The following is a 22,970-nucleotide window of genomic DNA, read 5'->3' on the forward strand; positions in this document are numbered from 1 at the left end:
AGAAATAACACTAAAAAATAAAATAAATGGTTGATTTCATTTTGTGTGAAGTCTTCCTCAAAAAATAAAAACAGTGCCTGGCCAGATAGCTCAGTTATTTAGAGTGTCGCCCCCATATGCCGAGGCTGCAGATTCGATCTTTGGTCAGGCAACATACAACAATAAATGAATGAATGCATAAATAAATGGAACAACAAATTGATATCTCTCTCTCTCTCTCAAATCAATCAATAAAATAAATAAATAAAAACACATGGGGAAAATTAAATGGGATAGATAATATCAGAAGTTACCACACATGGTTTGAGTAAATATTCTTCATGATGCATCCATTTTAAATGTGTGTGGTTTTCTAGGTTACAAAATAAAATAGATTTCTTAACATGGGCCACCGTCAGAAAAGTGTGAAAGTAATGGCTTGCATGGCTGACTGTATGCCATGGGAGCTAAATGAAATAAAATACAGGAGAAAATTTTGCTGAGAGATAATGAGTTGGTAGTACATTTGGTTGAATGTCTATCATGTAAATAGAAGCATAAGCCTGAATTTCAAGAGGGGCTCCAGCATGAGCTACAGTCTCAATATAAGATAAAACACAGGTGTTCCAAAACATGTACTTAAAACACCCATGATTATTAGTCACTTATATTTCTATGTATATTTTCATTATAAATTTTATAAATGGCCTTGCAATATTAAAAAATTGCAATTTAAGTTTTTTCCAACATACATTGCATTTGTGAAATACAATGAACTATATTTCAGAATCCTAGTCCAAGATGGTGACATAACAGGCTCCTGAAATCACTTCCTCCCATGAACACACAGAATCTACAGCTAGAAGGGAGCAATTCCTTTGGAAAGAAATCCAGAAACTAGCTGACCAACTCCTACACATCAGGGAAATAAGAAAATACCCTCGTCATCCACCTTAAAACAGGTAGGAAAGTCAGAGACTCGCCGTAAAAACTACTCCCAAAACAATGCCATGTAATCCAGAGGAAACTCCTTACTCCGAGATTTGCCTTGAGGAGTGAAGAAGAGTTTTGATCCCATTCCAGCACCCTAACTTTTTCAGAAGATTTTATTTATTTTCGAGAAAGGAGAAGAGAAGGAGAAAAGGAGCAAGAGAAGCATTGATGTGAGAGAGAAACATCGATCAGTTGCCTATATTGCACCCTGATAGGGAAGCGAATCCACAACCCAAGCATGTGCCCAGACTGGGAATCGGACCAGTGACCTTTCGTTTTGTGGGATGTTGCCCAACCAATGAAGCCACACGAGTCAGACCTAGCACCCCAACTTTTAAAATCCTATTTGACGAACAGACTCCCAAAACACCCAGCTCTGAAAGTCAACTTGCAGGGATCCATTCATGAGACCCACAAGACTATCGCAAAGAAATAGTACTTAAAGAATTTCAGAGGTCTTGGGGTGCTCTTCTCCACAAGACTGGAGGCAGAAGGAGCAGGCAAAAATATGCCCTGAAAGTGGCCTACCTGCTGCTTGATGGTCAGTCTTCTAATTTAAATTGCATCCAGGGCTGGCTGACTGCGATCCACCTCAGAGACCAGGGTAGCCAGAAGTTACCAGCTCTGCCTTCCCCTCTCCAAATCACCAATATCTCCCTGGGAGGAGCTTGCTCATATCTCTGGTGCCTCTGCTTTTGTGACTACTATTCAAGGAATGAAGCCCTAGATCACCTGGATATGATAGCCCATAGCATTTGCATTCATGGGTCTCACAGAAATGTAGTGAACAAAGAAACAAGTTCTTAATCGGCTTTCCCCTCAGGGCTCAGTGGACAGAAATGCTAGTCTCCTAGTCTTTCTCTAAAAGAGGCCTGCTTGCCTACTTTAAAAATTGCTACCTATGGGTCAGGCTTCTAATTCAGCACACACCTACAGGCTGATGGTGATACTTCTCAGACACTAGGGAAGCCTGTAGACATCTCCCTTGCTTTATCTTTCCAGCATATTCCAAGTCACCAATATCTCCCTGGAAGGAGCTTTTGTACACTTCCAGTGCCCCAGCTTCTGTGGATGTTACTCAGAAGTAGGACCGCTAAATCATTATGCTAAGTGAAATAAGCCTTTCCTTACAAACTCTGACATTTTGAGTTTTGACTTTTCGAAGAATCAGGCACAGGAAAATGCACTTAAATTTTTTTAAGAGGGTAGATCTTATGCTATCACCACACACACACACACACACACACACACACACACACACGAATATAAAAAGTACCTGCTCAGAAAGGACTGATTGATTGTCTAATTGAATCATAAATAAAGACAACTCTTTGGTTCACATTTCTTTAAGAAACCTGATTAAAGAAATGAAAGCAACATTTTAAGCCATTTTTCCTGTTTAGGATTTTGTTGATCCAAAAAGTAGCAACTAACAGGCTGAACTTTCAACTAACACATAAGTCTGGGAGATGCGTGGAAATGGATTTCAGGACAAATCATGGAGAATGACTTTGCACTGCAGCCATAAACTAATCCACTCAGAGATTACGGCATCAAATTCAAAGCATCTCAATTCCTGATTAGATTAACATTTTCTGGCCTGCTGGCTCACCTCTCTTAGCTGACTGCTCTATTGCATTATTTTTTTTTCCTGGCATGAAAAGAAACTATTTCTCAAGGTCACAAGTTACTTCTGGTATTGTGGTTGGTTGTGGTATTTCAAAAGTCAGTCTCAGTATATATCTCAACTATAAACCTATATCAGGCAGAAAAGAAAATTCACAGACACATATATACAACCTGGTCATTGCACTTAGTTTTCATAGTAATTTTGATGTAAAAATGTACAAAATTATTAGAATTATATGGTTTAAAGTGCACTGTTGATGATAAGTACACTATAACACTCAGGGACAACAGTGGTGTATTTTAGAACATTTTTTTGCTTTATGTTCAGGAGATTACTTCACTGTCTCTTATTTTAGGATACCAGTGAAGATATATTGCATTAATACTTCTTAGACTTAAGGAAGTTAAATGTAATGCCTGAACTGACACAGAAAATGTAATTAAATTATATTCGGTTTGTTCAATTGAATGCATGCATATATTTATTTCTTTGTTTTTACAAAGGAAAACAATTGTATTGAAATAGTTATCGAAATGATTTTTTAAAACCCAATATATGATCTGTAATATACATGCTTTTTAAATTAATACATTAAATAACAAATTCAGCAGCAGGTCACATAACTATTGTAATTTTGAATGGTAAAGAATGCAAATGATATTTTAAGGTCTCTGCAGTCACTATAATGAGTTCTGAAAATATCAGTGATTGTGTGTGTGTGCATGTTTCATGGTTATTGGGGCTGTACTACTTGGCTGTAAAAAAGAAGGACATCTTGACTTCTGTGACAGCATGGATGGACCTAGAGAGCATTACAGTATTATGTTAAGTGAAATAAGCCACTCAGAGAAAGACGAGTGCCGTATTATTTTACTTATATGTAGAATCTAATGAACAAAATAAGCTAACAAACAAAATAGAAACAGACTCATAGACACAGAGAGCAGACTGATAGTTATCAGAGGGGAGAGAATGGGGAAGCTGGGTGAAAAAGGTGAAGGGATTAAGCAAGAAAAAGAAACCGAACAAACTCATAGACACAGACAACAGTATGGTGATTACCAGAGGGGAAGAGGGGTGGGCAGAAGCAGAAGAGGGTAAAGGGAAGTTAAATGGTGGTGAAATGAGACTTGACTTACATTGGTGATCACACAATACAACATACAGATGATATGTTGTAGAATTGTATACCTGAAACCTATATAATTTTTAAAAACATTTCAGTGAATTTATTTATTTTAATTTTTATTTATTTATCTTTAGAAGGGAAGGGAAGGACAGAAGGAGAGAAGGAGAGAAATATCAATGTATGGTTGCTTCTGGTTCATCCCCTGCTGGGAACTGGCCCCCTGCTGGGAGCTGGGCTGCAACTCAGGCATGTGCCCTGATGGGGAATTGAACCGTGATCTTTTGGTTCACAGGCCCGTGCTCAATCCATTGAGCTACACCAGCCAGGGCTTGAAACATATATAATTTTATTAACCAATGTCACCTCAATAAATTTGATAACAATTAAAAACATAAGTAACAATATTAATATTTGGGAAAAAAAGATTCCACACAGGACATGAACTTAGATGGGGCAAAACAAAATCTTTATTTTCCTTAACTTGTAACCAAAATTTAGTTTTTCATTCAGTTAATGTACATATATTCTGCATGAATATATGCATGTACATTTCATGTGAATGTTATCATATGACATGCATCTCTGAAGGGCCTCATTTATAATCAACATATGTGTCGGTCTTGTGGAGGGCTTGGTACTCAGCTGGTATCTGAGTGTGCTGGTATCTCAGTTCCATCACATTTACTTATTTATGTATTTCTTTGTATGTTTATTTATCTATTTATTTATTTGAAAGAGAGGAAGGGAGGGAGAAGTAGAAGGAGAGAAACATTCATGTGACAGGAAACATCGATTAGTTGCCTTTGTATGCATCCCAACTAAGGATGGAACCTGCAACCCAGACATGTGCCCTGACCAGGAATCCAACTGGCAACCTTTTGTGTTGTGGGATGATGCTCAACCAATTGAATCACACTGGTCAGGGCTCTGTCATGTTTTATTTGTGCAAATTTAAACAAATAAATTAAGCCCTGGCTGGTGTAGCTCAGTGGATTGAGCGTGGGCCTGTGAACCAGAAGATTGCAGTTCGATTCCCAGTCAGGGCACATGCCGGGGTTGCGGGCCAGTTCCCAGCAGGGGATGCAGGAGAGGCAACCATACATTGATATTTCTCTCCCTCTCTCCTTCCCTTCCCCTCTAAAGATAAATAAATAAAATCTTAAAGAAAACAAATAAATTAAGATCTAGAAACCTCACTTTCATCATCTATAAAGTGAGAAAATGCATTCCTACCTTTTAAGGGTGATGTGGACATTTTATGCATGTATATGTATAAAATATCTGTTACAATAAAGATAATGGAGTAGATGGTGAGTACTGTATTAGCCAAGATTATCCATTTAATGTGTGCTAATGAAGAAAATATATTTTATCGCTGCTTACAAAGTTCACATAACAACACTAGAAAGATGCAGTGGGATGAAAGGTGGGAACCCAAATGATATGTCCAAATCTGATTCCTTGAACCTGAAAATTTTACCTTATTTGGAAAAAGGAATTTGTAGATATAATTAATTTAAATGTTGGGATTAGGAAATCACCCTGAATTATCCCTGTGGGCCTGGAGGAAAGAGTGAAGGAATAAAATGGAGTCACTACAGTCAAGCTTCTAAATGACTAAAATCGAGTAGGCTGAGGCATGAGGAAACAATTCCATTCTTGCTTTAACTAGCAACTAGTCTAAGCTTTTGAATTATCCAGTTATTCCTGAAGATATATATCCTATAGATAACCCTCTGATTACCTGTTGAAGGACTTACAACAGATTGCTCATGTGACCACACCACTAGATGCCCATTATCTAGACCACAAAACATCTGGAAGATTATCATCTCAGACCAATCCAGAAGCTAAGATGCAAGGCTGATTCTTCTCAAGAATGTACTTCTTTACTGTAAGAACCATTAACTTTTCTTTCTTCTTTGGCACACTCTGGGTATTGCCCAGTTGTATTCTCAGTTTGCAAACCCTAAAACCCTCGAATCAATTTTTATCATTTATTTTTATTCAAAGCCTCCGCCTTCATTTGCCCTCAGTCGACAGCCTTTAATAATATTAATACAATAAGATTCCTCATGAGAGAAAGGCAGAGGGCTATCTGAGATAGAAAACACAGAGAGAGGAGATAGAGGCAATGTGCCCATTTGACAGAGATTGGAGTGACAGAGACACAAGAAATGCCTGCAGCCAAAGAGGCTGAAAGTGGCAAGGAATAAATTCTCCCATGGAGCCTTTGGAGAGAGTGTGACCTTGCTGACACCTTGGTTTCAGATGGCTGGCCTTCGGAATTGTGAGACAATAAATTTCATTTGTTCTGAGCCACCTACTTTGTGGTAACTTATTATGGCAGCTCTAGGGGACTAATAAGGGAGATGAGAACTTCTAAACTAGCAAAAAAAACCAACCCACTTTCATGGAATAAAATTAAATGCAATGTACAAATCATACCTAAACCACTTGTGGACCTTGAAATAGCAGTAAATAATTTGGAAGGTAATTTTGAAACACGTAAAAGTTTATTATTTTACTGAAGTAATTGAATTACCCATGAGCATATATATGTATATACATATATGTGTGTCTTTTCACAAATAAATTAAGTGATAAAAAGCATCTGTCAGCATTTTCATTTAAATTATTTCTTATTCTCCAATTAAGTGCTATGTGATTCCCTCAAAATTTAAGTAGAATTAGTTTTTATTAAAGGTATTAAAAAATTCAATCCTCCTGATATAATAATTTTGTTTGATTCTAATTTCTTTCTTTTATAACCACTTTATGGTAATTACAGACAAAATTTACTTAATCTTTTCTCACATTTGACTGATTTTTGACTTTATGTGTATTCTTATCCAAATTTCCATTTTTCAATTTGACTTAGTAACATGGTAGCCTTTTATTTTTATATTGTTGTTCAAATACAGTTTTCTGTCTTGCTCCTGGCAAATAAAATGGAAAAAAGGGGGGGGGTCAAAAGTAAATTTAGGAATTTTAATTGAGTTTTCAATAAGGCTAGTTTTTGGCAGGAGTAATTTTGATTTTAACAAGGACCAGGTGTACATTACAGCTTCCCTTAAGAAATGAAGAAGAGAGATCATTGTGGTTGTAAATCAGAAGTGGTAATAGAATATAATTTAGAACAAGGAGATATTTTGACATCTGTTAAATCAACATCACAGACGTTCCAAAACAATTTTAATAATAAGGTGGTTAAATGAGAGACATTCACAAAAACAGATCTTCAAAATGGTCATAACAGCTTGGTCCATAGCAGGTTCAGAGGGCCTACACCCCAGAAAATATGTTTAATTATCCCTGCACATAAGTAAGTAGGCAAATGGTATACTTCAGGAGGACAAAGACAACATTTAGGAAAAGGAATGGTATCTGATGAGGAAAAACAGAAATCAAGAGTATACACAAGTTTACAATTTAACTTCAACAGGCGCAATTTATTATACATAATTTTAAATTGTAAAAGCAATGGAAATGGCTATCTACAATAGTTGCAGAGGATATAAGAACCATGGATTAAGGTGATAAATAGACTTTTAAAAACCTACAGTAAAATATTCAAAACTTATAAAGAAGTAAGCAAAAAATGTAAAACACTGGACAATGGTTAATTCTCAGTCAACCTAGCATATTTTATAAAACTGGTATTAGACTTCGCCTCCAAGAAATTTTCCAGTGGTCACAGAAATCAACAACTTAAGCAAAGGAATATGCCAGGATAAGAAACACCATCAATTATTACCCTAAAAACTTGGCCTGGGGTTTAAGACAGAAAATTTAAATGATATATTTGAGCCTAGACATTATTCTGGTATAGTACTCAGATATTTATTAGAGACAATCAGTGTCAGTCAAGTGAATGCTACAGCTTTATCATGGAAGTAAAAATGCTAATGATTTCCACAGTGTTTTCAGCACAAATGAGAATGATTCATTATACAGTATGATCTGGTCCATATACGCACACCATTGAAAAAGGTGGGGGGAAGGTGTGAGGGTTTTCAGGAACTATTATAAAGGATACATGGACAAAACCAAGGAGGGCATGGAAGCAAGGGATGGAGGTGGGGATGACTGGGGTGGGGAAATTGTTGGAGGGTAAATGCAGACAACTGTAATTGAACAGCAATAAAATAATTTTAAAAAAGAAAAAGGTACCAGAAAATAACTCTTACCCTTACCACATGATTGAAGGGGTTCAAGACAGGCCCCCTCAAGATGTACCGTTTTGGCACATGAATTATTTTGAGATGAAAGCAACCACGACCCTGCAGGTTCATGGAAGCTTTTACCTCTTACTTAAGTAATTTAAACTATTGGCCTTGCCTGTAATGATTTATCTATCACCAGATCAGCCGAAAGAAACTTATGACTAGAGGGAAGCTTCTTCCTTCCCCATATGAGGTTCTCTAATTTTTTAAATTTTATTATTTTTCAAATTATTTTATTGTTATTCAAATACAGTTGTCTGCATTTACCCCCCACCACTTCCCTCACCCCAGCCATCCTCACCTCCCTCCCCTGTTTCCACCCCCCCTTGGTTTCATCCATGTGTCCTTTGTAGTTGTTCCTGAAAATCTTATTCTAAAACAACTTTAAAATAATGTGACTTTTGATCCACTCACAGGTTCACACCTGCATATTTTAAAATCCTGGTCTAAGAGAAACAAAATACAGGACTATAGGACTGATTTGGGTCTTATCATTTGTAAGTCTTGAACACAAAGTAAAACAAAGCCACTTTAAACCTACTGTTTTCTCTGTGAACGACAACTTATGTGGCACAAGCATGCCCTCATGTTATAAACGTATTGTAACTTTCTATGGCTGGCTGAATCTAAATGGGAAATGGGAGTAGCAGCTATGGGGCACTTATGACACATTTTCTTCTTAGATTCGTGCCACATCCCTGGCAAATATCACTAACCGATCACTTCACCCTTATCAGTAATTCTGGACACCACTTCAAGGTCTTTTCACAAAGACAGCCAATGTTAATTGATTAGAGTTGCCAGCATTGAAATCTCTTGGAAATCCTTGAGATATAATTCTCTGGACTCTGTAAATAAGCAAGAGACTCACTAGAAAAGAATTTTTCACTGTAGTACAAAGTTTAAGCTTCCAATCAGAGTGATGTGAGCAAGATGGTAAAATAAGAAGCCCCAAACTTTCCTTTACTCACAGAATCAAAAACTTAACAATAGTACTAAATGCCTTTATGAAGCCAGAAACCAGTTAAGAGATTCTGGTCCTCAGGTGGGACATAAACAAGAAGAACCACACTGAGTCCAGTAGAAAAAAATTATGGCAGTTACTCTCCACAGGCATTCTCCACAGAACAGTGCTACAGGATTGGGAGAAAAAATCCCAATGCCCACCTTCTCACTGGGGAGGGAAAGAAAGACTGAAACATATATCCAGCATTTTAACTTTTCAGGGGACTGCCTAGGAGACTACATTCAGTCTTGCAGGAATGTAAATGCTGACAGGGACATGAAACAGGCCCGGGGCCTCTGAAAAAGGAGATCACCATAGCTTAGACTATTGTTAGAGAGTCTGCAGTACCACAGACAGACATTAACCCAAATAGTCTTGGAAAAGTAGAAGATAGTTGGAGACCTCACACTTCCTATTTTCAAAGAATATCATGAAATAACAGTAATCAAGATGGTGTGCTAGTGGCATAAAGACATAGAGAACAGTGGAACAGAATAAAAAAACCAGATACAAACTCTTCTGTATATGATTAGATGATTTTCAACAAGCGCACCGATGTAACCCAAAAATGCACTGTGTTCAGGTTGCCTGTCACTACCAAACCCAATAAGCAATGACAGTGATTGCATCTTTATGGGCACTTTATTCAGATGGCCAGGGATCTGAGAAGATGGGGGGTTCATATCCTAACCAACCACCTTGTCTTTTTTTTTTCCAGGCCAGACTTTTTATTACAGGGAGTAAACCAGGTGCATTGAGGGCTTTGAGATTCAGGGAGGGTTAGGTGAGTAAAGCTGCAACATTCCTGTCCCGGGCAGTTAGCTGTTCCCAGGGGCAGGTGGTCATCTGTATCTCCCTGGAACAAAAAGGTCCAGGTGCCTCCACTTGTCCCCAGGCGGTAATCTTTAGCAGTGCCCCAGGAGGTCAGCTGTTTCCCCAGGAGCCAGGACAGGCCTTATCTGTAGTTTCTGAAACAAAAGCTTTAACATACACATTACTTGCAAGACTTACAACTTTTTACATTAAGCTAAAATTTTCCAAGTCTTGAGTCCCCTATCACCAAGACTACTCAATGGGGAAGGGCAAACAGGTTCAGGAAAACTGCATATCCACATGCAAATGAATGAACATAGACCCTAACCTTACACCATATACAAAAATTAACTAAGGACCCAAAGGACCCAAAAAGTTTATGTCTTTGGGTACATTAAGGACCCAAAGACATAAACCACCGAACTGTTAAAGTTGTACAAGAAAACAGGAAAAAGCTTTATGACATTGGGTTTGGCCAAGACTTCTTGGATATGACACCAAAAGGATAGGCAAAAAAAGTAAAAATAGACTAATCAGACTATATTCAACTTAGAAACTTCTGTGTATCACAGGAAAGAATCAACAAAATTAACAGGCGCCCTATGGAATGGGGAAAATATTTTTAAATTATATATATATCGATAAGGGATTAAAAACAAGAGTTTATAAGTAACTGACAACTCCACAACAAAAAAATCAAATAACCCAATTAAAGCATTATGGGGAGTGAAATAAGCCAGGTGGTGAAAGACAAATACCATATGAACTCACCTTTAACAGGAACCTAAACCACAAAACAAACAAGCAAGCAAAATATAACCAAAGACACTGAACTAGAGAACAGGCTGACTGTCCAGAGGGGAGAGGGGAGGGAATTTCAGGGGAAAAGGGGAAGAAGGGTTTACAGGAATAAATATAAAGGACATGTGGAAAAAAACTAAGGGGGGTGAAATTGGGAGGGAAGTGGGGAGCACTGGGGGGGTGGGCTGGGATGGGAGTAAAAGACAGAAAAGTGTACTTGAACAACAATTAAAATAAATAAATTTTAAAAAGTTAAAAAAGAATAAAAAATAAACAAATGACTTTAATAGACATTTCTCCAAATATTATATACAAATGGTCAAAGAGCATATGAAGAGATATGTAGCATAACTAATTGGATGAGAAACGCAGATCAAAACCACAATGAGATACTGACACAGACCTCAGCTCATGGGGTCTGCAGCATTATGGATGAGACTGGCTGAGACAAGACAAGTTCACACAGACTAATGAGTCCTGTGGAAGAAAAGGGATGGCACAGTCACTCTTTCAAGGCAAGAGCACCCCCTCCCTTGCCTTGACAAACTTTTATTGCTTTTCTGGGCACATTACATGATAGTCCTCATTTACTATGCACAGGTTCACTTTAGGTGGTTACCTTTTGCAGAAAACAAAGAAAAGAATGCTGCCAATTACTTCAAAGAGAAGGATGTTGCAGACCAAGTGGAAAAGTGGTTGAACCAGTTACATTCCATACTGGGGAGGTTTAGCACAGACTTTAGGAAGTTACAATAAGCATTTGCTACCCCAATTCAGGGTGAGGGAGTTTTAGCAAAAAGCAAGTCTCAAAGCAGCCTATGTACAATGCAGGCCTGATGCCTCACAGGAGAACCTATCTGTGGTCGTGGGTCCTGTGCATCGGACCTCGCTTTCCACTGGCCTTTCTGAGTGAGAGCTGGGCCTATGCCACGCAGAATGGTCTCCTATAAGATGATCACTTCACATACAGTAGGATAGCCTCTATTAATAGACAATAATAGGTATTGGCAAGGATGTAGAGAAATAGGAACCCTTGTGTATTCTTCCCGGGAATGTAAAATGATATAACCATTATGAAAAAAATCAAGAAGTGTCCTCAAAAGATTAAAACTAGAATACCATATGATCCAGCAATCCCACCTCATGGTATATATCCAAAAAAAACCTTGAAGCAGATATTTGCATACTGATATTCACTGCAGTATTATTCAAAAGAGCTAGGACATGACAGCCAAATGTGAATCAAGAAATGAATGGATTAATATTATATGCTATACAATGAAATATTATGCAACTTTTAGTAAACATGAAGATCCTGTTACTTGCTTTCATGAGGACATTATGATAACTGAAATAAGGCAGTCACGAAAGGACATATACTCATATGAAGTGTCTAAAGTAGTCAGTCATAGAACTAGAAAATAGAATGGTGGTTGCCAAGGGCTGGGGGGTGAGGGGAAGAGAAGAATTGGTCAAAGAGTTTCAGTTTTATAAGATGAAAAATTCTGGAGACCTGTTGCATAACAATGTTAATAATACTCGACATTATTGAATGGTGCACTTGAAAATGATGAACATGATTGTTACAAATTTGTCAAGTTAACACTTATGTGTATAGCACAGGATGCTGGATGGTGAGCCACAGTTCTGAAACAGACCACATGGGCAGATCAAGGCAGAGGAGAGAGAGAGAGAGAGAGAGAGAGAACACCTGATGACCATGCCTTTGATAGAGTTCAAGGATAGTGTGCTTTGAGGTTTCTAGATTGTGGCTGAACTGGGCAATTCAAACCAAAAGAGTGGGTTTTGCTGAGCTCCGCTGAAGATTTAGCCAAAGGGCGCATAAAAGGAAGGCACTGGGAGGCAGGAGAGACTGTTGACCACAAGGAATTTAGCGGAAGTTAGATCAGAAATTTACACGTACTTTTGCTCCTGCTCAAGCATGAAGAGCTAGTGTCAGTTTAGGGTCCCTGCAGGCTGTACAGACAAACAAAGACCATGTTGAAGGAACAATACCATAGAGGACATTAGCCAAGCTCCCGACAATAGTAAATACAATGTTATATGTTTTTTTAAACACAGTAAAAATAAAGTTTTGAACTTTTAATTAGCCTTAATAGGTCTCTCTAAGGTTAAAATATCAAACTTAACTATAATATTATAAAAAATAATCTCTAAATTTAGTAATAGTTTGAATGCTATTTCCTTCCAAGTTTAATTACAGAAAAGTATCTAAATCACACCTTTAAACTATGTTATGACATAAATAACTTTAAAAATAAGTATCCATCTGCCAAAATATTATCACTTCAAAGCTAATTTAGGAAATACTAGTTTTTTAACTAAGAAAAATTTTAATGCTAAATAAGTAGATCCATTTTAAAGTATATATAATACTCAGTAAGTAAATGAGAACATTTTGTTACTTATCATTTTATGAGGTAGCCCAAAATATGTAAGTTCATTCTTGAAACATCTCCCTAATGATAATTATATAAGTCCAAAAATGCATAAAGATGTTGAGCAAACAACATGCAAAATAAAGTTTACTGAAAAAACCCATATGCAAAGACAGTTTATCTTGTCATCTATGGTATCCTGCCTCCATTTCATTTTGTGATGACTCCTACATAGGAAGGTCAACAAGTACAAAACTCTTTGAATTTCTATGAATACTTTATATTAATATTTTTCAATATTTAGCTAGTATCTGGTTGACCAATGGCATATTCCTCCACTTTGATGGCTGAGAATTTATTTTTAATTTATGATGATAAATGTTTGGCCAATTTTTTAAAAGTCAGGTATGATAATAATGACTGTACAGGATGACTCTGGAAAGTGTCTTTTCAATTCACATGGAGTCTTTTAGGTTCGATGACAGAGAATATACCTTTATAAGGTGTCCAACATTTTCTCTTGCTTTTACTTAAAGAATAGTTTAACCAATATAACACACTGTCTTAACATTCTCTGTAAAAGAATGTCTGCCTATTGAGAAAAAATGTTTAAATTTCTCACACTTTTTTGTAAAATTACAATACCATGTATATTTAATCTTGTGAAATCTAAGTAGATTTTAAAATAAGAAGTACATTTGAAAGATACTGAAATTTAGAAAATTAAAAATTTGAAGTAATCATAAAAGATTAGGATACTATTTAAAAATATGAGGAATCCAATTAATAAATCGGCAAATGACCTGAATAGACCTCTCCCAAGATATACAAATGGTGAATATCTATATGAAGTGATGTTTAACCTCACTAGCTGTTGAAGAAATGCAAATAAAACCTATTATGAGATACCACCTCTCACCTGTTAGAATGGATATTATCAATAAGACAGGTAATAATAAGTGTTGGAGAGGTTGTGGAGAAAAAGGACCCCTCAGTCACAGCTGGTGGAATGTAGACTGGTACACCCACTATGGAAAAGCAGTATGGAAACTCCTCAAAAAATTAAGAACAGAGTTACCATATGACCCAGCATTCCTTCTCCTGGATATCTACCTGAGAAACTTGGAAATATGTATTTGCAAAGACATATGCACCCCTATGTTCATTGCAGCATTATTCATGATGGCTAAGACATGGACACAACCAAAGTGTCCTTCTATAAATAATTGGATAAGGAAGATGTGGTACATATGTACCATGGAATACTACTCGACCATAAGAAAAGACAAAAAATGCTGTCATTTACAACACCTTGAGAATATTATACTAAGTGAAATAAGTCAGTCAGAGAAAGCTAAGAATCATATGATTTCACTCATATGTGGGATATAAAACTGAAACTCATGGACACAGACAGACAAACTATATGGTGGTTGACAGAGGGAAGGGGGTGGAAGACGGGAGGCAGAGAGTGTCTAATATATGGTGATAGAAGATTGTTTGACTGTGGGTGATGGACGCACAATGCAATGTACAGATCTAGTATCATAGAAAACTATACTTGTCACTTCTATGATCTTATTAACCAATGTCACTCCAATACATTTAATAAAAAATTTTATTATTTTTTAATTGTAAAAAAACATGAACAAGTGGATCTATTGAATTGCAAGTTTTAGAACTTTTCAGAAGAAATTTATGGACTACCTGAATATAAGACCAGGCTGGTGAACTTCAAAGGAGAAGGAACAACTTTGGGGTTACAGGTAAAGGCTTATGGAATAATGACTATTTTCACTACAAGTGAAAGAGAAAGTAAAGATTTAGTGATTTTCCTTTATTCATTCTGCTATGAAAATTCTGATCAAAGAGCATGTTTTAAGGATCAAAAAAACCTATATTTTATAATAATCTCATTTTTAAAAGGAGAATCTTCTTTTGAAAATTTCTGCTTGCTTAATATTGACTTCAACTAAACTGAGAGAAGGGATTTTTTTCCCCAGAAAGAAGCCCAATCATTTTTGCACTAAAAATATTATGTCTATTATTATTATTAAATTAAACAAAGCTATAATGAAATCCTATTAACCACTGATAATTTAACAATAACTTTAGAGGTCACTGAAAAAGTCATTTCTAATTAAAAATTCCAGGTTTAAAAAAATACAGCATAAGACCCAAAGAAAACTTAAATAACTTTTGAAATGCTATAATTAAAAAAAACGAATGCCTCAATATTATATAACTGATACTTCTATGAAGATTTTTTCTTTTTAAACATTTATTTTCCTAAAAATTCTATTGTATATTCATACAAATTTGTTATCTCTAAAATAGCCTATAAATATTTGATAAAAAATAAAGGAATCAAATGTGGTTTTATACTATTTTTTCTTCTAATAAAACAAACAGAACAGAATTCACATTCAGAAAGCCTGAATAACAGTAGTTGCACAGTATGTGTTAACCACAGTTTCTTGATTTGAACACAATATCTTTCAGGGATATTAAATTGTACAGATATTTACATATTAAATTTAATTATTCTCCCTCTAGATGATTGATAAGAATTGTACTCACTTTTACTGGCATTATAACTAAACTCTCCAAGAACCATTATTCCCACTCAAATTATTATCCAGCAACTACCATAGCCCTCAAGAAAAGTAGTTACAAGTTAAAGTTACAAAGTTACAAGTTACAAGTTAAAGTTGGGGCAACAAAGGGAAATTAGTTTGATTTTTACATGTGAGCATTGGTAGAAAGGTAGAAATTGTTTTTCTTCATTGCAGATAAAAATCATGAATACCAAAGATGTGCTAACACTGTAGTTATATGCTCTGTTAAAACAAGACAAGAGGCCTAAAATGGAGTCACTTATGCTAAGCCCCACATTGCTAAACTGAGGAATACATTTCTGTACTTTCAGAGAATATACCAGTCAATCATGACTGACTGTATACCAGTCAATCATGAACCAATTCATTAGCCCTGATTAAGTAATCTGCCTGATAGACCCTTGCCATCCCCTAAATGAAAGAAAGTGACTGTGCAATAACCTACCCAATTTTTTGCAGGGTATATGAGGTCTTTCCAGAAGGTATCCAGCCATGCAACATGAAAAACAGAGACATTTACTGAAGAAGATACAAGGTAAAAGAAACATTCCACATAGGACAATGATGCCTCAGTCCCCTTCAAAGTAGGCACCTTGGGACCTCACACAGTTCTCCCAGTTGCCATCAGCTGCCCCTTCATATTTTCCTGAATTTCATCCATGGTCTGAAATCTCTTCCCTGAACCTGGAGTCAGAACAGCTTTGACAGAGCTATGATCCTAATATATATTAATAATGTGATCTTGATCAATTTATTTGACTGATCTGACAAATATGATATATTAAGCTTGGTTACTATCTTTACCATTGAGTATATCAGCCCACTCCCACTCAGAAATCAGTGAGCTTTACATGCAGGTATTAATGTTACCTGGGGATCTCAATTTTTATAATGGAATGTCAACCCTACACCTGGTTTAAAATCCTTTAATAATAAGACAAGAGCCCATATTCAGAAGTACAATCTGAAATTCTCTGTTATTCAGCTCCCATAAAAAATTTATAGAGATGTGAAACTTAGAAAACTTTAAGTAAGTCTTTATTTTTCAACTATATATGTTTTATGAAAAAAGAGGGATTATTATCATTCACTGATAATAGCATGCATTAAGACTGTTGATGATAGTATCTATTGTTAGAGTCCTGAAACCTAAAATAATGTTGTTACCAGGGAAGTTTTTTAAACAGTCTATGGCTTTTAAGTCTATTTTAGTCACATCTACTACCCGAGGTTTTTGCTAACAAGCCAAACTGTACCAAGGTAGGAAAGATTAATAGGGGAACCAGAATATTATTTTCTTTCTAGCAATAATAAAGTTTCTGTTAATAATAGAGAACTTGGTGGCCTATTATTTCTAATGACTATATAATTGATCATGCTTCTGTTTTCTTCTTTGACTGTTAAAAAAATCTCAAGAAAATTTGAAGTGTATAACAATGAAGTTTACTCTAATGTCTGATGTATGTTCCATTAACTATTGCTGCGAAACAAATCACCTCAAATATTAGTAGTTTAAACACTATTTTTCAATATTCTATGGGTTAATTTAGGATATCTCATGCAGTTGCAGGCAGACGGAAGCTAGGCTGGAGCCATCTAAATGCTCAACTGGGCTGAACATCAAAGATGGCTTCTTACTGACACATCTGGCAACTTAGCTGACATGGCCAGCCCAACTTTGGACAGGAAAAGTCTGCCTGTTGGTAGGTCTGTCATACTGTCTGTTTGTCTCTTTCTCTTCTCCTGCACTTGCCCCTCTCATCTCACCCCTTTCAGACTCTCCACATGGCTTCCTTACAACATGGTGGTCGTAGGGTTGCAGAATTTCTTACATGTCTACTGGTTTCACAGAGAGCAAATAGCCCAAGGAGAAAACTGGGGGTAGGACTAAGGTTTTCTTTCTGACTCAGCCTCACAACTAAGGCAGCATCACTTCTTCTGCATTTTATTGGTGCAAAGCAATTCACTGATTCAAAGCTAATTTAAGGAAAGGGGACTACAAAAGCACTTGAATACCAAGAGGTATGATTTATTGAGGACCATCTTTAGAGACTACTTACCACAGTATAATTAGTTTTTTATTTTTCTTGTAGTAGGCTTGCTTTTATTTTACTACTTTCTTATATGTATTTATTATGTTTTTGAGTTTAATGGGGAAGTCAAATAATAAAGATAAATTAATGTTTATACAAATGGAATATTAATACTATATAATACAGGGTATGTTATGAGAATTGCTTGAGTTAATAAATGAATGAATAATTTGTAAATAAGATCATACTATAGGAATGGTAAGTTTAAAATTAGTTTGTCATGGATATTCTTATTTTTGTTAGAATTCTAAGAATTTTTGCTTCAGGCCAATGTTCTTAATGTCAGTCAAGGAATCTATGAGTACATGATAAGACAAGAGAGAGGAACTTGGTGAACTGAACAGGGGCACAGGGAATTATGTCCCAGTAAAATTTCTGTAAACTCTACATTGTTCTATTAAAATATAATCAGCTGAACCAATTATTAACATTTTATATTTCTGTTTCTATCTCTGTTTCATAGAAGTACCTCTTAATTAATACAACAGTACCTGAACGTGTACTTCATTTCCACACTTAAAATTTGATGAAGAGTGAAAGTGAACTGAATAATTTCTCCAAATTTTTTATGACTGATTCTAATAACAGTCTTCCCAAAATTCCATTCTGCATTCCCACTACTGCCCAATGCGTAAAGTGTCACTAAAGTGTTCTTACTGATATCTTCTGTATATATATATATATATATTTTTTTTTTTTAATTTTATTTATTTATCTTTACAGGGGAAGGGAAAGAGAGAGGGAGAGAAACATCAGTGTATGGTTGCCTTTTGTGCGTCTCCTGCTGGGAACTGGCCTGCAGGGAACCGGCCTGCAACCCCGGTATGTGCCCTGACTGGGATTCGAACTGCGATTGTCTGGTTCGCAGGCCCGCGCTCAATCCACTGAGCTACACCAGCCAGGGCTCTTCTGTATATTTTTCTTTCCCCTTTTATCATCTAATTTTTGAAACATTGTATAGTAAGAATTTTACCTTTGTGTCATTTTGATCTTTGCCCTTAAAATTATTTCAGTTTTCCTAGTGCCAGAAACCTTTCCTTTAACCAAGGGCCTGTTATTCTGCTTGATTTAAGACTATCCAGCTCTTGGCAATATTTGACAATCCTGCAGACTAACTCCCACAGAAACTATGTTTGCTTTGGCCTCGATATCACTAAATATGCCATATAATCTACCTAGAATGTCATCCACACTTTGCAGTGTCAAAGTCATCTGCCTCACTCATTAAAAAACTTTAATTCTAATTAGAATTACTGGTTTTAATTCTCAAAACCAGTAATTCTAATTATACAAAGAAACCTCTTCATTTAGCTTTTTTTTTTTTTTACCAGTTTAACACTTAAGCACTTAATGGAAACATCTATAATTGGCTCTGTAAATGTTTTCGACAAATGCATAATTTTCTTTAGTTCTTCCATTAAATCAGACAGCTGACCAGGAAACTTGTCTTTTATTGCCCTTGACATTCTTCACTGCCTCCAGCAAAGGGGTCATCATTTAGTAGATAGCCAACAAAATTGTTGACTATGAAAATCGAAACTGGATCCTGGTAAACTATTGCTCTCTGTGCTACAGTGTTTTGCAGTTTACAGAGGGGAATATTGTGAGAGTAATTTACCATTAAAAAGTGTTTTTTGAGATCCTTGAACTGAGAATACTTTTCAAAAATTGTGTGAAATCCGGCTGCAATTGCAATGATTTCTGGATGCCACTCTGCTACAAATCTGCCACCTATGTACAAAAGATGGTGCCACTTGAAGAATATTGTTTAACAAAATGATGTACAAGACCAAAGTGCCACCTACTCTACCCTACATCAAAGAGTGGATTTTGCTTTAATCTTCTGATACTCGAAAAAAATTTTAAAGAAATTTTAGCTAAGGAAAATCTCTTTAAAAAATATTTCCTATCAAGACGTTCCAATCTGGAATGCCTATGTTCTTTTTTGTAGTTTATCTGATAGAATTAGAAAGGTTCTACTAGATGGACTATCGACTGGAAAGCAGTTTAAATAAGTGGTTATTTAACACCATAAAAGTCTATAAAATTTTTTGAACTACTAGCTAGGAAAACATTCTTCTAATCTAATGACAATGACATAATTAAAAGAGAACATTCAATATTAAATGCTCATAACTGAAATTTGAACAAAGGATATAATCAATACATTACAATAAACCTTTGAATCTTGAAAGATATTTGAAATAATACTTTAGAAAATTAGTATGGTGGCTTGAGAATAAAATTAAAGTTGGACAATTTTTAGAAAAAATGATGGATTTGCATTATTTAAAGCAATTCTAATGTCTTATAATGCCAATTGTTTGAACAATACCTCTGAATTGCTCTTATTATAAAGTTACTGTGTTTCCTTTCTGGAATGATACATCCCTTTCACTCTTGCCCACAGTAACCCCTTTCTTATGTTTCATACCTCAGCCTAATTGTCACTTTCTCAAAACAGTATTTTCTTAACCCCCAAATATTACTATTTTCTCCCTGATATCATTTTGGACCTCATCTTTGTATATTCTTGCAAAAAATTTATCACAATTTATAATCGTAGATTTATTTTGTGTTTATTTCCTTAATGACTATCTCTACCACTAAACCTTAACTTCCATGAAGATAAGCCATTTGTCTCTATTCTTTCACATTCTAAACCTAGCAACTAGCATAGTGCCCAGCTCTTTGTATGTGAAAAATAAATACTTGTTGTAGGAACAAGAGAATAAAAAGTGATAGTGCCTCATCATGTTATTCAATATTACCAGAACACTGATTCATTTTTCATGAAAATGTATAATTTAAACTTAGAAAGACTTATTGGATCCCTAAGTTACTCACCTGCCAGTGGTACCAATTAGATGGGCAGCCTGTTTTACTCTCCCTTCTCCTCCTGTTTTTTTTTTTTTTTTAAGATTTTACTTATTTATTTTTAGAGAGAGGGGAAGGGAGGAAGAAAGAGAGGAAGAGAAACTATGGTTGCTTCTTGCATGCCCCAAGCTGGGGACTTGGCCCACAACCCAGGCATGTGTTACTGGGAGTTGAACCCATGTCCTTTCAGTTTGCAGGCCAACACTCACCCCGCTGAACCACATCCTTTTCAAGCCTATCATGAATTAGTTTATATAAGCCTTTAGGAGTTAGAGTTTATTGTAAAAGCTTTTCCTCTGAGACTAGATCATGCAATAAGTTTACAATTTCCCACCTTCCTTCTAACCACTCCTGCAGAATTGGAAATCTGAATATTAAGGTCCAATGAAGCTACTGCAATACTGTCTAGGCATTGCATCTAGCTAGGGTTTGCACAGTTGTCAGTGACCTGTGTAGCATTTGATATGCCAATTCCAGAGTTAAGTAATCAACGATATCCTGGAAAGCTTCAATATCACACAACCCAGTTCTCTCTGTCTACTACATACCAGCCCAGTCCAATCTTTTAGTTCAGCCTACTTATTTACTTTTTCCTGCTTCTCCTCTAATATCTGCCTCATCAGGCTGGAAGAAAAATCAAGTAGGGGAGGTAAACACATTTACTAGGTTCCTACCCTATTTCCTCACCCTTCCCATTTATTCTTATAACATTCTTACTTAGAAGCCTCTGGCAATAAGGCATTTGGAGATAATGGGTAGGATTTGTCATATATAAATGCACACACTGACACTACACATGTGGAAGACAGAAGATAGTTCTTTAAAATTACCAGGACTAGGTCAGAAGTTGTGCAGACCTCAGGGAGGCATTGTGTCAGACCTGTGCCTTGACTACCCAGAGTCAGTTCCTGCTCGTGGTCCTCTTCTTTTGGCCCTGTCTAGGTGCAGGCACTGAAAGTGGCCCGCAAGTCCATTCTGAGTCCATGGAGTGAAGAATGTGCCCAGGTGGCTTAGCCAGTGCTCTGGAGCTGAGCTGCAGTAGAAGGTGGAACTTTGGTGGACAACCAACCCTTTGAAAAGTGTGGAATCCTTCCTGTCTATGCTGAGACATTCTCCTCTCCCACTGATGTGACCTGCCAAAGATAAAGTAATCATTGGATGAATCTTTTATGTTATGGAGAAGGGTATTTTTAACAGATTTTGGTGGCAAGCTTCAGTGTGTGTGTAAAAAGCTAGAAGTGGGTGGAGAGAGATACCAGTTAAGAACCACAGTCCAGGCCTGGCTGGCATAGCTCAGTGGATTGAGCGTGGGCTTGCAAACCAAGGCTCCATGGATCGATTCCCAGTCAGGGCACATGCCTGGGTTGCAGGCCAGTTCCCAGCAGGGAACATATGGGAGGCAACCACACATTGATGTATCTCTCCCTCTCTCCTTCCCTTCCTCTCTAAAGATAAATAAATAAATAAAATCTTTAAGAAAAAAAGAACCACAGTCCATCTGCAACCATTAGATCTTGAACTTACATCTAGGTTTATGTGGCCGGCAATAGACACAACTATACTAGAGGCTGATGCAGATTTCCTAGGACTCCAGGAGAAGAAAGACTCCAAATCAAAAGAGGGGCATCGTGAGAAATAAATGAACCTGGCTTGGAGCATTCAGTCCTTCTTTGAACAACCTGGATATTCATCAAAAATGCAAGTATAAAATTGTGAATAAATCACTGAAAGAGGACATAATGAAAGCTATAATTATAAGTCGTATTGGTTAGAATTTTCTTTAGTTGTATCTCCCTCCCTCCCTTTTTATGCCTTTTTTTAACCTCCTTTGGGATAGTGTAAACTGTACTGAGAAATTCTGTCATTGAATAAAGTATTTTGAGTGAAAAAACAAGATTATGATATATACACACATATGAATAATATCTTCTCTTTATATATATTCTTTTCTATTATTTTTAAAAAATTAATTAATTAATTAATTGTTGTTCAAAGGCATTTGTCTCCATTTCAATTATTTCTTGTGTTAATCATTATGGGGATCTCTGTCTGAGAGAGAAGAGATATTTTTCATTATTACGTTACGTTGTGTAACTGGAATTCCTTTCACTTAATACAGTTGGCAGCTATCCACAGTATCTTTTATATTCTTAACAATAATTGCTTAGGCAAGATTGGGAAATATAATTGAAGTGTAAAAACATAATTTTAATGGTCAGAGATCCCCACAATCTTTAATATAAGAAAAAGTATTTAATATATAAAGTAGTGATACTATCTATTCAAAATAAGAGTACAAAAACTGTCTTATAATATTGAGTCCCAAGGTAGTTTCAAGTTAATGAAAAATATAGTTTGACATATGTAAGGATTTCACTCAGTTGTTTACAAATGCATGTCCTAATT

General features: G+C 36.1%; 1 pseudogene; it reads left to right on the forward strand.

The window, feature by feature from the left end:
• Window positions 1–22,203, forward strand: part of LOC119047549 (28S ribosomal protein S28, mitochondrial-like) — a 49,249-nt pseudogene extending 27,046 nt beyond the window's left edge.
• Window positions 22,204–22,970: the final 767 nt, after the last annotated feature.

This window comes from Artibeus jamaicensis, unplaced genomic scaffold, assembly GCF_021234435.1.
Source record: "Artibeus jamaicensis isolate MK-2021 breed Jamaican fruit bat unplaced genomic scaffold, CSHL_Jam_final scaffold_1283, whole genome shotgun sequence".
Taxonomy (NCBI): domain Eukaryota; kingdom Metazoa; phylum Chordata; class Mammalia; order Chiroptera; family Phyllostomidae; genus Artibeus; species Artibeus jamaicensis.